The following is a 13,502-nucleotide window of genomic DNA, read 5'->3' as shown; positions in this document are numbered from 1 at the left end:
CTTCCTGGACAGTTCTAAGATTCCTCTCGCTACTACGATCGAAGATGCTACTAGAGAAAATGTAGATGTTGAGTATGAGGTGGAGACAGAGGAGGAGGAGCTGGGAGTTCGAGACGTAACAGTTTATGATGACTTGGAGGATCTGGAGGGAGCTATGGTCCAAACAGCAATGGTGGCTTCTTGAGGGACACTTCGATGGTGGACTGCACTAGAGTGAAGCATGATTTAGAGCCGGACATTTATTCCTAGACAGATGGAGTCAGAGATATGCAGAGTTCACCCTATGCTGGTAGGAGGATTTTTTACTCCCTTTCTATTTCTTTGTTTTGACTTGTGTTACTATTTTCTTTGCATTTGAGAACAATTGCTAGTTTAGGTTGGAGGGGTGAGGTATTTCTATAACTACCTTTTCTTGGGGATGTCTTATGGATATTGTTGATATTTTTGTGTTTGTGTGAATGATGGATATTGTTGATATATATATTAGTTTTGATCCACTGTGTTGGTCCTTTGTTTTGAATGCAAAATGTTGGTTTTAAACCAATTTAAAAAAATTACCACCTCTTGATATGGATGAATGTGGTTGTTCTCTTGCAATTTAGTTTCGGTTGTGATCAATACCGATGACTTGAATAGTTCTCTCGATTGAATGATATGTGTGCATGACCCCAATAAGGCAAATTGAGTTGCCTAATTCATATGTGAACTCCTTGCATCTCATTGTGACTAGGCGGTTATTGAGATGACCTCTTGTGATGATCATTGCACGCTAGCTGAAAATTTTAGAGTCTTGTTTGATGATTGTGTTTAATGACTGTGTGGTGAGATTTTTTTGAAATATTTGCTTTGTAATACCTAGACTTGCCCCCTTAGTCCAATTGAGTAACATAAGCAAACGATTGAGATGAACTTAGGCATAATTTGTGAAGAGTGAACCAAAATTGATTTTATACCTCTTTGTGACAACCCTGTAAGAGTGTGAACCTAGGTTGGTACCATTTGAGCCTGTCTTTTTTTTGGATGAAACTTGAACAACTTTTACCTCTTTGTCCCATCACCTATAACCTTCATGAAGTATTTGTTCGTTTGAATAATCAACTTAGGCCAAAAGCTTAAGTTTACGGTGTGGTGAAAAAGGAGAAAAATCGAGAAGTTTGAAAATTTTTGCCCTTGAAGGATCATGTTAAAAAAGATGGAACCTCTCCATGTAAAAAAAGAGATAAAATAAAAATGTGAAAGTAGAAAAAGATTGAACAAAAATAGTTGTTGAAATAAAGCTTGTGAAATGGACAAAAGAAATGAGGTATCAAATGAGTCATGCTTAAATGAACATAGGGTGGATTGTAAAAATCATAAAGTGTGAAACAAAAGGAGAAAAAGTAAAATGGTGGCCATACTTCATGAAGGTAGAAGTCACTAAACTAAAATGATCATACTTTTACCATCAGCCCCATTACAAGCCTTGAAAGATCTTTGTGATGTTGAGTGAGCTAAAGATAATGTTGATTGGAAAATAAGGGCAGGCATATGTGTATAGTCATGCATGTGTTTATCTTTGGGAGTGTTAGAGTTGTGCTTGATTCGAGAAGTCTGGAAATTTGATGAGTTTTGTGTGAGCATGGAATCATTTTGTGTGTGAGGGCATTTGAATGCTTTAGTTGGCTTGAACTTGCATTTGAAGCAAGCATTGTGAGCTTGAGTTCTATTTGATGATGGTTAGTCACAATTTGAAACTTAGAGTCACAATTGAACATTGCACGAGTAGTTTGAACCTCTTGTGTGCATTCCCATTGAGTCTTGAGTAGCACTGTTTGTAGACATCCTTGTTGAACTGATTGATCTTGTGTTTTACTTAAGGATAAGCCAAATTTTAAGTTGGGGGTGTTGATGAGTCTGGGATTTCGACCCATTTAAGGCCTATTAATCATGGTATTAGTGTCCTCGATTCCTATTTTGTGCTCTAAACTGATATTTAAATGCTAATTTACAGCTATGAAGGGAAAAGAGCTAGGAAAGGACATTACTCGACAAAAAAGAGCGGAAAATATGAAGACAAGGAAAACTGACGATTGCCAAGACAACTCAACGACTCGCTGAGTGGTACTTCAGCTTGCCAAAAGTTACAGCGTGCCAGCCCTGGGGAAAAGCCAACTTGACGATGGAAATGGACCTTCAGCGAACCGCCGACTGGATCGGTGATAAGGATTTAGATCGCCTAAAGTTACAGGGGTATGAATGGTGAAGAGTGAAGGCACAACAGCGATAGAGAGGAACACTTGGCGCATCGCGAATCAGGTTGGCGATGCTTGACTAATAACGCCGAATGACCCCAACGGAAAAAATATGGGAATGTATGAATTGATTTTTAAAAAGAGTTTTGAAGAGTTCCAAAATTTTGATCAACTATTTTGAGTTTTTGAGAACTTTTACCTTGATCTTTTGATTCCAAACACTATTTTTAGAGTTTTTAAGTAGATTTTCAAGTTGGGTTTTGATTTGAAGCTAAATTGGAGCATTGTAAAGACTTAGATTTTACTACACAGCTTATGAAGAACATAGTTGGTAATATTTTCCTACTTTTTATAATGTGTGGCTTAAACCCCCTTTCTTGGGGGTCTAATTATGTGATTAATTGTCTCAATTAGCTTATGGGTGTTAGTAATTACTGGTTTACTTGTTTTTTTGAAGGGATTTCGATTGATAAGTGAGTTTTAACTCATGAATTGCAGTTGCAAATGCAGTCCTAATCTAGTATTTTATGCTTGAGAGAGAGGTTTTAGAATTAAGGTTATCAATTCATAATTGTCGTGATTGGATTGTTGTGGATTCAGCTTGAGAGAATGAGTTTTAATTCAATCGTACCTATCTAGCTTGAGAGAGTAGGTAAATTGAGGTTTTGGGTTGTTTATAGTATGATGCTTATTGAGGTCTAAGAGAATTCACTTGATTCATGATAATTGATCGAGAGATGGCTATTACATCTAAAGCCTAGCCTACCCACTAAGATTCAGCAACTTTTGGTAATTAGTAATCACTTGTATAGTGAAATTGGCAATTAATCGATCACATACCCAAGTATCCCTTTCTACTTGTGTACTCCCCTGTTTTCATAGTTGTTAATTGACAAACCTTATCCCTCCATTTGACATTAGCTGTCAATTCCTTTGATTTACTTTCATGGTTTCGATAATTTCTATTCCTACAACCGATTAGAATATGTCTTTCACTTTGTAATTGAATTCTCTACCGTATCACTCCCTGTGGGATCGGCCCCAACTCTTCGTTGGGTTTACACTAGAGTGTGATTGCCTACACTTAGTATTGGATGAAGTGTAGTTGAGCGTTATCAGTGATTGATGAAGCAATAGCTAGTGTGAGTCAAATGATTTGTATGGGTGAATACATTTCTGATGTCCCTTCAAATTATGATGAGGACAAAGTTCAAGGGTATGATGAAGTGGTGGTTGCACTATCGGGACTAAGTTCTCAGAAACCCATTGAAGCTTGATATTGATCTAAAAAATCGAGAGAATCCCCCCTCCAAACCATCCACAGAAGAACCTCCAAAACATGAGTTGAAAGTGCTCCCATCTAATCTTTAGTATGTATTTTTGGGAGAAAACAATGCCTTACCCGTCATCATTGCAGTGAACTTTCTTAAATGGTAGGTGAAATTGCTTGTTGTGATATTAAAGCGGTAAATCAATTCCATAGGATGGACAATTGGTGATATTGTAGTTATTCCCCCTGGGTATTGCACTCATAAAATCCAATTGGATAGTGAATACAAACAAAGTGTTGAGCATCAAAGAAATCTAAATCCACATATGCAAGAAGTGGTGAAGAAAGAAATTATCAAGTGATTAGATGCAGGTGTGGTATACTCTATTGGGGATAGAAAATGGGTAAGTCCCGTGCATTGTGTACTAAAGAAAGGAGGCATCGCGGTGGTTCCAATTGAAAAAGGTGAACTTGTACCTATAAGGCCGGTTCACTGGTTGGCGTGTATGCATGGACTACTAGAAATTAAATGCATGGAATAAGAAATATCATTTCCCAATGCCGTTTATAGACCAAATGCTTGATAGACCTGTGGGCGTGGATGGTATTAATTTTTGGATGGTTATTCAATATACACCCAGATTTCCATTGCACCGGAAGATCAAGAGAAGACTACTTTCACATATCCCTATGCGACCTTTGCTTTCAAGAGGATGCCTTTTGGATTGTGTAATGCTCCGGTGACATTTCAACGATGTATGTTCTCTATTTTTGCAGATTTGGTGGAAGACTCAATGGAAGTATTCACGGATGATTTCTGAGTCGTTGGTGATTCGTTTGAAGCTTGTCTTGAACATCTTGGGCAAGTGCTACAAAGGTGTGTGGAAACTAACCTAGTTCTAAATTGGGAAAAGTCTCACTTCATGGTAAAGGAGGGCATTGTTTTGGGAAATAAAATTTCAGGAGAAGGAATGCAAGTGGATCAAGCTAAAGTCGAAGTCATTGCCAAGCTCCCCCCTCCTTTCTTTGTAAAAGGTGTCCGAAGTTTTCTAGGCCATGTGGGTTTCTACAAGTAATTTATAAAAGACTTTTCAAAGGTAGCACATGCACTTTGCAAGCTGCTAGAAAAGGAATCGACCTTCAGTTTTGATGATGCTTGCCTAAAAGCATTTTTGTGCTTGAAAGAAAAACTAGTGTCGTCCCTATTCATTATTGCCCTCGATTTGAGTATTTCGTTCGAACTCATGTGTGATACTAGTGGTGTTGCTTTAGCAGTTGTTCTTGGTCAACGGAAAGGGAAATTAATTCACCCAATTTATAATGTAAGTAAGACATTGAATGTGGCGGAAAAGAATCATACTGTCACGGAGCAAGAATTGTTAGAGGTGGTGTATGCATTTGAAAAATTCAGAACATATCTTTTGGGAACCAAAGTGGTGGTGCACATTGATCATGTTGCCATTAGATACTTGATGGCTAAGAGGGATGCAAAACCAAGGTTGATTCGATGGGTATTGTTGTTGCAAGAATTAATTTCAAAGTAAAAGATCGAAAAGGGTGTGAAAACCAAGTGGAAGATCATTTATCTCGGTTAGAAACCAATATGGTTGATTTCAAATAAAGGGACATTGTGGCTGAATTTCTAGATGAAACGGTGATGATGGTAACTCAAGGCAACCCACCATAGTATGATTACTTTGCTAACTATGTAGTGTGTGGAATAATACCTGCGGGTATGAACTTCTACCAACAAAAGCCAATCTTGTTTGATGTAAAGAGGTACTTCTGGGATGAACCATATCTTTTCAGCGAATGTGCAGACCATCTAATTTGATGATGCATACCGGAAGAGGAAGTCAACGAAATTCACAATGCTTGTCATGCTTCGCTTGTAGGTGGACATCATAGCAGGGTGCAAACAATAGCCAAAGTGCTTCAAAGTGGCTACTATTGGGCACCACTATACCAAGATGCACATGGCTTTGTGAAACTATGCTTATAATGCCAAAAGCAAGGAGGGGTATCAGGAAAGCATGAACTACTTCTTAATCTCATCCTAGAGGTTGAATTGTTCGATGTTTGGGGAATAGATTTCATGGGTCCGTTTGTGAGCTCTTTTTGAAACAAGTACATTTTGGTGGTGGTTGATCACGTTTTTAAATCGGTGGAAGATGTAGCATTACCCAACAATGAGGGAAAAAGTGTTGTGCAATGCTTAAAGTGCTATATTTTCGTACAATTTGGTACCCCGTGTGCTATCATCAGTGATGGAGGATCTCATTTTTGCAACCGGATGTTTGCATTGTTGTTAAGAAAATACAGAGACAAGCATAAAATTGCAACACCATATCATCCACAAACAAGAGGCCAAGTTGAGGTTTCAAATCGAGAGATTAAAAGTATTCTGGAAAAAAATAGTGAATGAAAATCAGATGGAATTGTCTCAGAAGCTAGATGATGCTCTTTGGGCGTATCGCACTACTTTCAAAACACCAATTGACATGTCACCATATTAGTTGGTATTTGGAAAATCTTTTCACCTGCCAATTGAGCTTGAACATAAAGCATTATATGCGTTGAAGGCATTAAATCTGAACTGGGAGAATACTTCGAAATGGAGAGTAAACAAACTTCATGAGTTTGAGGAGTTTCGGTTGAGAGCATATGAAAGTTCAACCCTTTTAAAAGAGAAAATGAAGAAGTGGCATGACACTAAAATCCTTTTTCAAGAGTTCTAAGTTGGTGTTTTGTTTTCCTCTACTCATTTTAGACTTTTCCCGGGTAAACTCAAATCGAAGTGGTCTGGCCCATTCAAAGTAACTCAAGTGTTCAAAAATGGGGTTTTTGAAGTTGAAGGTAAAGACGAACCAACTTTCAACGTGAATAGTCAGCGTATGAAGCTCTATTTTTAGAAGGTCATGAAATAACGGTAATTGAAGTGGTGTATTTGGAAGATGCTTGAGAGCATTTTCATGTTTTGCCACGACGTTAAATAAGGCTCTTCTTGGGAGGTAACCCAAGCTCTAGTTGTTTTAGAATAATGTTAACAGAATGTGCAGGGACTAGTGATTGTGTGATGGTAATGCCCTTTCGGTGGTCCCAATTTGGTCTGCCTTTTTTCTCCTAACTAGAGGACCATCGCTCTGGAAAGTTTGGCGAAGCTGCCAGTCTGTTTGTCAGTTCGCTGAATGGATTGGGCGAGTTCAAGTTCACTCGCCTTTTGGTCCTATCTGAAGGGCTAGTGTTCTAGAAATTTTGGCCACCCACATGCAATTCGGCAGTCTCAACCAATATTTGTCGATTGGCCGTATAGTGAAGAGTTCTTCTGATCCCATCCATTTCATAATTCAGTTCTCTTTCCTTTTTAATTCTGTGTTTATTTTCATTTTTGTATTGAGGATAGTGTTCGATGTATTTGGTGAGGGTGGGGGTAGCTTAATGTTTGTTTTGTCCTGAATTAAAAATTGGCACCTCTTGATGTTTGTGAATGTGGTTGTTCTCTTGAAATTTTGAGTGTTGGTAGTGATCAATATCGATGACTTGAATAGTTCTCTGGATTGATGACATGCGTGTACGGCTCCAATAAGGAAAATTGAGTTGCATAAGTCATATGTGAACTCTTAGCATCTCATTGTAACTAGCCGATTGTTGAGTTAACCTCTTGTGATGATCATTGCACGCTAGCTGAAAATTGTAGAGTCTTGTTTGATGATTGTGTTGAATGCAATGTATGGTGAGATTTCCTTGAAATATATGCTTGGTAATACCTAGAACTTGCCCCGTTAGTCCAATCGACTAATGTAAGCGAATGATAGAGATGATCTTAGGCACAATTTATGAAGAGTGAACCAAAATTGCTATCATTCCTCTTTGTGACTACCTTGTGAGAGTGTGAACCTATATTGGCCCAATCACAAAGTGTGAAAGAGAAGGATAAAAGGTGGAATACAAGTCATGCTTCATGAAGGTAGAAGTCACTAAACCAAAATGATCATACATTTACCCTCAGCTTTGTTACAAGCCTTGGAAGATCTTTTTGATCTTGAGTGAGTTGAAAGTAATCTTGATTGAAAAATAAGGGCAATCCTATAGGTAAAATCATACAAGTGTTTATCCTTGGGAGTGTGAGAGTTGCTTTGGATTCTTAAAGTCTAAAATTTGATGAGTTTAGTGTGAGGATGGAATCATTCTTGGTGTGAGGGCATTCGAATGCTTTTGTTGGGCTTTAACTTGCATTTGAAGCAAACATTGTGAGCTTGTGTTCTATTTGATAATGGTTAGTCACATTTTGAAACTTAGAGTGCACAATTGAACATTGCATGAGTAGTTTGAATCTCTTGTGTACATTCATGTTGAGTCTTGCATAGCACTATTTTGTAGACATCCTTGTTGAACTGATTGATCTTGTGTTTCATTCGAGGACAAGCAAAAGTTTAAGTTGGGGGTTTTAATGAATCTGAGATTTTGACTCATTTAAGGCTTGATAATCATAGTTTTAGTGTCCTCATTGCCTATTATATGCTCTAAACTGATGTATATGTGTTGATTTGCAGCTAGGAAGACAAAAGACCAAGGTAAGGACATTACTGGGCAAAAGAGAGTAGAAAAATTGAATCACTTGAAGAAACACAAGCTGAGGATTGCCAAGGACACTCGGCGACTCGCCGAGTGGTCCTTCACCTCACCGAGTGGGTAAAGGCCACTCGGCGGTGGAACGTACCCTTTGGCGATATGGATCGGCGAAGGAGTCTCAGTCCGTCAAAATTATAGAACAATTAGTGAAGATGCAAGCAAAAGTAGCGATGAGAAAGGAAAATTGGCTTATCGCAAATTAGGTTGGCGAGCCTTACCTTGATCGCCTAAAATCACAGCACAGAAGGGTGAAGACCCAAGCTAAAAATGTGATAGAGAGGAGCATCTGGCGCATTGCTAGCCTGGACGGCGATGTTCGACTTATGCCGCCGGATAACCCCGAAGGCAAGAATCTGGGAACATATAAAGTGATTTTTAAAAAGAGAAAAGAGTGTCCTGGCATTGTTAGACTCTGTGTTTTTTATCCAAACGTTGTTTTCTATGTGTTGGAGTAGAATTTGAATTTGCGTGTTGATTCTAAGTGGATTTCAAGCATTGTAAATACGGGAATTTCTTTACTCATCTTATGGAGAATATATTTGGTAATATTTTTCTGCTTTTTAAAATGTGTGGCTAAAACCCCCATCCTTGGGGGTGTGATTATTTGATTAATTGTCTAAATTAGCTTATAGGTGTTAGTAATTACAGGTTTAATTTCTTGTTATAAGTGGGTTCGATTGATAATTGAGTCGTAACTCATGAATTGTAGCTACAAATGATGTTCTAGTCTAGTATTATATACTTTCTTGAGAAAGAGGTTTTATACTTAAGGTTATCAATTGCTAATTGTAGTGATTGGGTTATTGTGGATTCATCTCGAAAGAGTGAGACTTAATTCGATCCTACCTCTCTAGCTTGATAGAGTAGGTAAATTGAGGTTCTGGGATATTTATAATTGTGATGCTTATCGAGGTTCGAGAGAACTCCATCGATGTGTGATAGTTGATGGAGAGATGGCGATTACATCTAAAGCCTAGCCTACCCACTAAGATTCAGCGAGTTTCAATAATTAGTAATAACCCGTATAGCAAAATTGGCAATCAATCCATGACATCCCTTATGATCCCTTTTCTACTTGATTACTCTCCTTATTTAATAGTTGTTAATTGACAATCCTAATCCCCCCATTTGACACTGGTTGTCTAGCCCTATAATTTATTTTAATGGTTTCGATAATTTCTAGTCCTACAAAAGATTAGAACAGGCCTTTAACTTCGTAATTGAATTACTTACCTTATCACTCCCTGTGGGATGGACTCCATTTCTTCGTTGGGTTTATACTAGATTGTGATCGCCTACACTTAGAATTGAATGAAGTCTTGTTGAGCTTTATCAAGATTCTTTCCACCCTCGAAAATGGTGAAGCTTAGGGACCAAATCCACAACTTCAACAAAATTTAAGGTGAACCTCTACATGAGACATGGTTTTGATTTCAGAAATTACTCTTACAATGTCCAACACATGGTGTTCCAGACCATTTGATGTTGTAATACTTTTATTGTAGCCTTGATTCAATAAATAAATGTGTGGTTGATCAACTTGCCCAAGGTGGGTTGATGCAACAACCTTATGAGGTAACATCATTATTGCTAGATGACACGACCAAAGGCAATCGAGCATGGAAAAATAGAAAGGACACAGTGTCTTCTTTACAACTAAGCATGAGCAAAGAAAAATTTAGAAGGAGCATGAACGATAAGAAAACATGGCCAAAATGATAATCCAACTCGGTTTGTTGTTCAAACATGTCGTGGGAGGTAGACTAAAGTTGGTGAATACGCTTGGAACAAGTATTGGGAAGTGCCCAGAAGATGCCCAGTTTGAGGCATTGTACAATAAGGAAGTACAATACTTGGCCAAATAGGGGGTTCTCACCCAAACTACCAACGACAAGGTAGGAACCAACGTTGGAACAAAGAGTAATATAGCGGTTGGAAAGATTGGAGAGGTTGAAATGGGAGAGACAGGGAGGCTGAACAAGATAGGTACATTCATCTCCATGATCGTTCAAGACCAATGGAACCAACTAAACCGGAAGGAAATCAAACCAATGAAATACTCACAAGGATCTTTAACGAAGGGTCTGACAAGATGATGAAGGACTTCAAAAATTACTTCTCCACCTTAACACTAACGGTGACCTTTCATTTGGTATCTATCAAACAACAGGAGACTCCAATGGGCAGATCTCAAACCAGCTTATTCCAAGCAAAAAAGGAATGCTTCCTAGTGACACCATACCAAATCCCAAGAATGATTGTTGAGGAATTGGGAACTATGTCGTGCCACGACGTTAAATAAGGCACTTATTGGGAGGAAATCTAATTTTTACTTTTATTTTATTGCTTTAAATAATATGTGTTGTAAGTGCAGCTTGAAATGAAGTCAAAGTGTTGAGAAAGGTACTATAAGCGAAGCTAAAAACAAATCGGTGATCATACGATGGCCTTATGTGGACTCATTCTTGTCCGCCTTCTGACATTAAAAAACTGAAAAGGTGTACTGTCAACTCAGGGATCACTGCTCTGATTGGCAATCCACTGAAGTACAGTATACAAACTCGTCGAGTTCGCCAAATCAACCATCAGGTTATGTATCCTTTCAGGACTCATCGGGGAGCAATAGCTCCTTTGGTGATTCTCCTAATGCATTTAAAAACGTTAGTCACAGTGCGTCAGTGGGTCTTAGTTAAATTGGCAAAGAGTATTTTCATGTCCATAAAGAAGCCCTTTCATCTATTTGTGTCTATTTCTCCCCCTAAGCTCCCCGATACCCCACATTTTGTGTGTGTGCGCCTTTTCGTGTGATATTACTTTCTTGGAGGGCTTTAGATTGCTTACATCTCGATCCTAACCCTAGTTCCTTAATTTTTTGTGCTATGCTACTCTTGGAGGTTGGTGTTCGACTTCTATCTTATCATTTATGCTGGAATTTGTGTTTTAGATGTGGGCTTAGTGCCATAAGAAGCGTATTGTCGTTTAATTTGTTTGGGTAATTATAAATATAACATATTGAACTGTGCCTATGAGTTAGATAGTTGAGTTTGTGCCCAAAATTGTTAAAATTACTTATGTTCGTGAAAATGTGAAATTGAACCCTTGTGTGTTGGGTCTTTGTTGAATTTCGTATGGGTGAAGTCTTATTCACCTAGTGTTGCTCTGATTGCATGATTTTTCGTAATGGTAGATGGAGTGATAAATTTCTTTAGGGAAAATCATCATTTTGGGAAATACTTTGTGATATTTGGGGAAGTCTGAGTACCCATGGGTAGCAAAAACATGTGGGTAGATTGTAGAGTTAATTGGTTACTAGGTATTATTGCGTATTGTGATTGAATTCATGAAAATAGGCACTTGGGTGAACCCAACCTATTCGGTGGGCTTGTCGTGGCTCGCCAAGGCAGATAGGAAAATCACCAAGTAAGTCCCATCTTTCCTTTCTTGCTTGAATATGTGATTTGGGTACTGTCCCATTCAGTGGGCTTGTCTTAGTCCGTCGAAACACACTCGGCTATCGCCAAGGGAGAGTGGGCATTACCCTTTGTGCATGTTCTTTTCAATTTTGAACTGTCAGTTTCATCGGACTTGTGATAGCCCGCCAAAACCAATTAGGTGAATCGCTAAGTTGAAGAGGACTTCGCCCATCTTGCTTGAGTTCTTTAAAATTGTTCCATGTCAACTCTGGGAAGCTCATTGAGCTCGCCTAACATTTTAGGTGGAACACCTTCCTGGTAGGCGAGCCTCAAAAATGTTTTTGAAATGTGTTTCTTTTGGGTTTGATTTAAACTAACCTTAACCACATTTGTGCTTGAATGTTTGTGCTTGACAGGAAATGGCTAAAACAAAAGGGAAACGAGTTGTGACCTCTGATATAGAATTTCACAGAGAATCCTCTCCTACTCCTCCAAAAATATAAATAGGGATAGTCATTAATGAGCCATCTAAACATCAAACTAATCTATGTTCCTCGATGCATGAGAGTGAACAACTTAGAAAAGGGGATTTTGGAGAAAGGATTTATATTCGATCCAAGTTGGTGCTACCTTACAAAGATCAGTCCCCCACATATCCTGTACTCTAGATCATCACTACAAGAGCCCTCAACAGGATCAAGGCTGCTGGAGAACACACTATTTAGAGGAGAGAAAACTCTCCACTAATGGGGTGTTGAGTGAGTACCCGGCCATATAAGATATGATTAAATTCCATGGGTTTGAGAGTCTCACAAAACCTTAACTTCCTATGTCCCAGAATGGGTACGTGATGCTTATAGTGACCAACGACACTAACCTACGGTATGAGTGTCTACGATCATCGATAGTATAGTCACCCAACTAAAGGTTGGGGTCGTGTCCCAAGGGAGTGGTTTTGAGAATTGATAGGAAAATAAAATTTAGCTCTAACTAGTCGTAGCTAAATATTTACGAACAAAAAAGTAGTAAATTAAAGGGGGTGACACGAAAGTGTCAAATATCAAATAGGGGTTCTGTCACAAGTAGTAAAAATAGTTAAAATTAACAAGAAAATAAAGTATAGGGAGAAGTTCTTGGGGTGTGACCGCAATACAAGCTAAGATAAATCGTTGGGTACATGATTTCGATAGGACATTTGCAAAATAATAGTGACTAGGCTAAGCTTTAAATGAAAATAAGTTCCCTCTCAGGCAACTTACCCCGTTTCAAATGGGTTCCTCTCGAACACCTATTTGCCGCATGAAGACCAACCTACGTCTTGCCCCACTCACTCTATCGAGCTGAGTGTTAGGATATAGGACTAGGGCTCACCGTCTCGGACTGAACCTCATGTCGACCCACTCCTTAGGCTATCAGTCTAGTGATCTTGGTTTCGCGACCTCCCTTTCGAGCAAGCCGAAAACACATGGTGGTTTTGTATTTGCAACTATAAACCCATTAAATTAAACCACAACCACTAGGTGAAATCACCATTAAAATACATCTAGCCTATTAGCAATCAAGACCCAACAACAACACATATTTGCTAAATCACACCCCAAGAATGGAGGGTTTTAGCCACACATCAAGATATAACAAAATACACCTAAGATGATGGTAAAATCAAATGGGTATAAGAAATTAAACCTTGATTTAAGAAAAGGAAGAAGAATGGAGAAGACCCACTTCTAACTTGGGGAAGATGAAATCCTTCTCTCTTCAAGTCTCCCACAATACCCTCTCCAAACTTGAGAGAAAAATATCTAAAAAAGTACTATTCTATTGTGAAAAATATAATGATGGTTCAGAACTTCTAAAATTAATAAAGAGTTTAGTATTTATAGCCATCAGAAATTTGTGTTGGCGGATAGTGCGGCGAGGTTAGTCGAGTACACCGAATGACTCAGGGACTTCCCT

Source organism: Solanum verrucosum, unplaced genomic scaffold (assembly GCF_900185275.1).
Source record: "Solanum verrucosum unplaced genomic scaffold, falcon-dt-bn FXZP01000033.1, whole genome shotgun sequence".
NCBI classification, from domain to species: Eukaryota; Viridiplantae; Streptophyta; class Magnoliopsida; order Solanales; family Solanaceae; genus Solanum; species Solanum verrucosum.
This window is presented reverse-complemented; position numbering follows the sequence as displayed.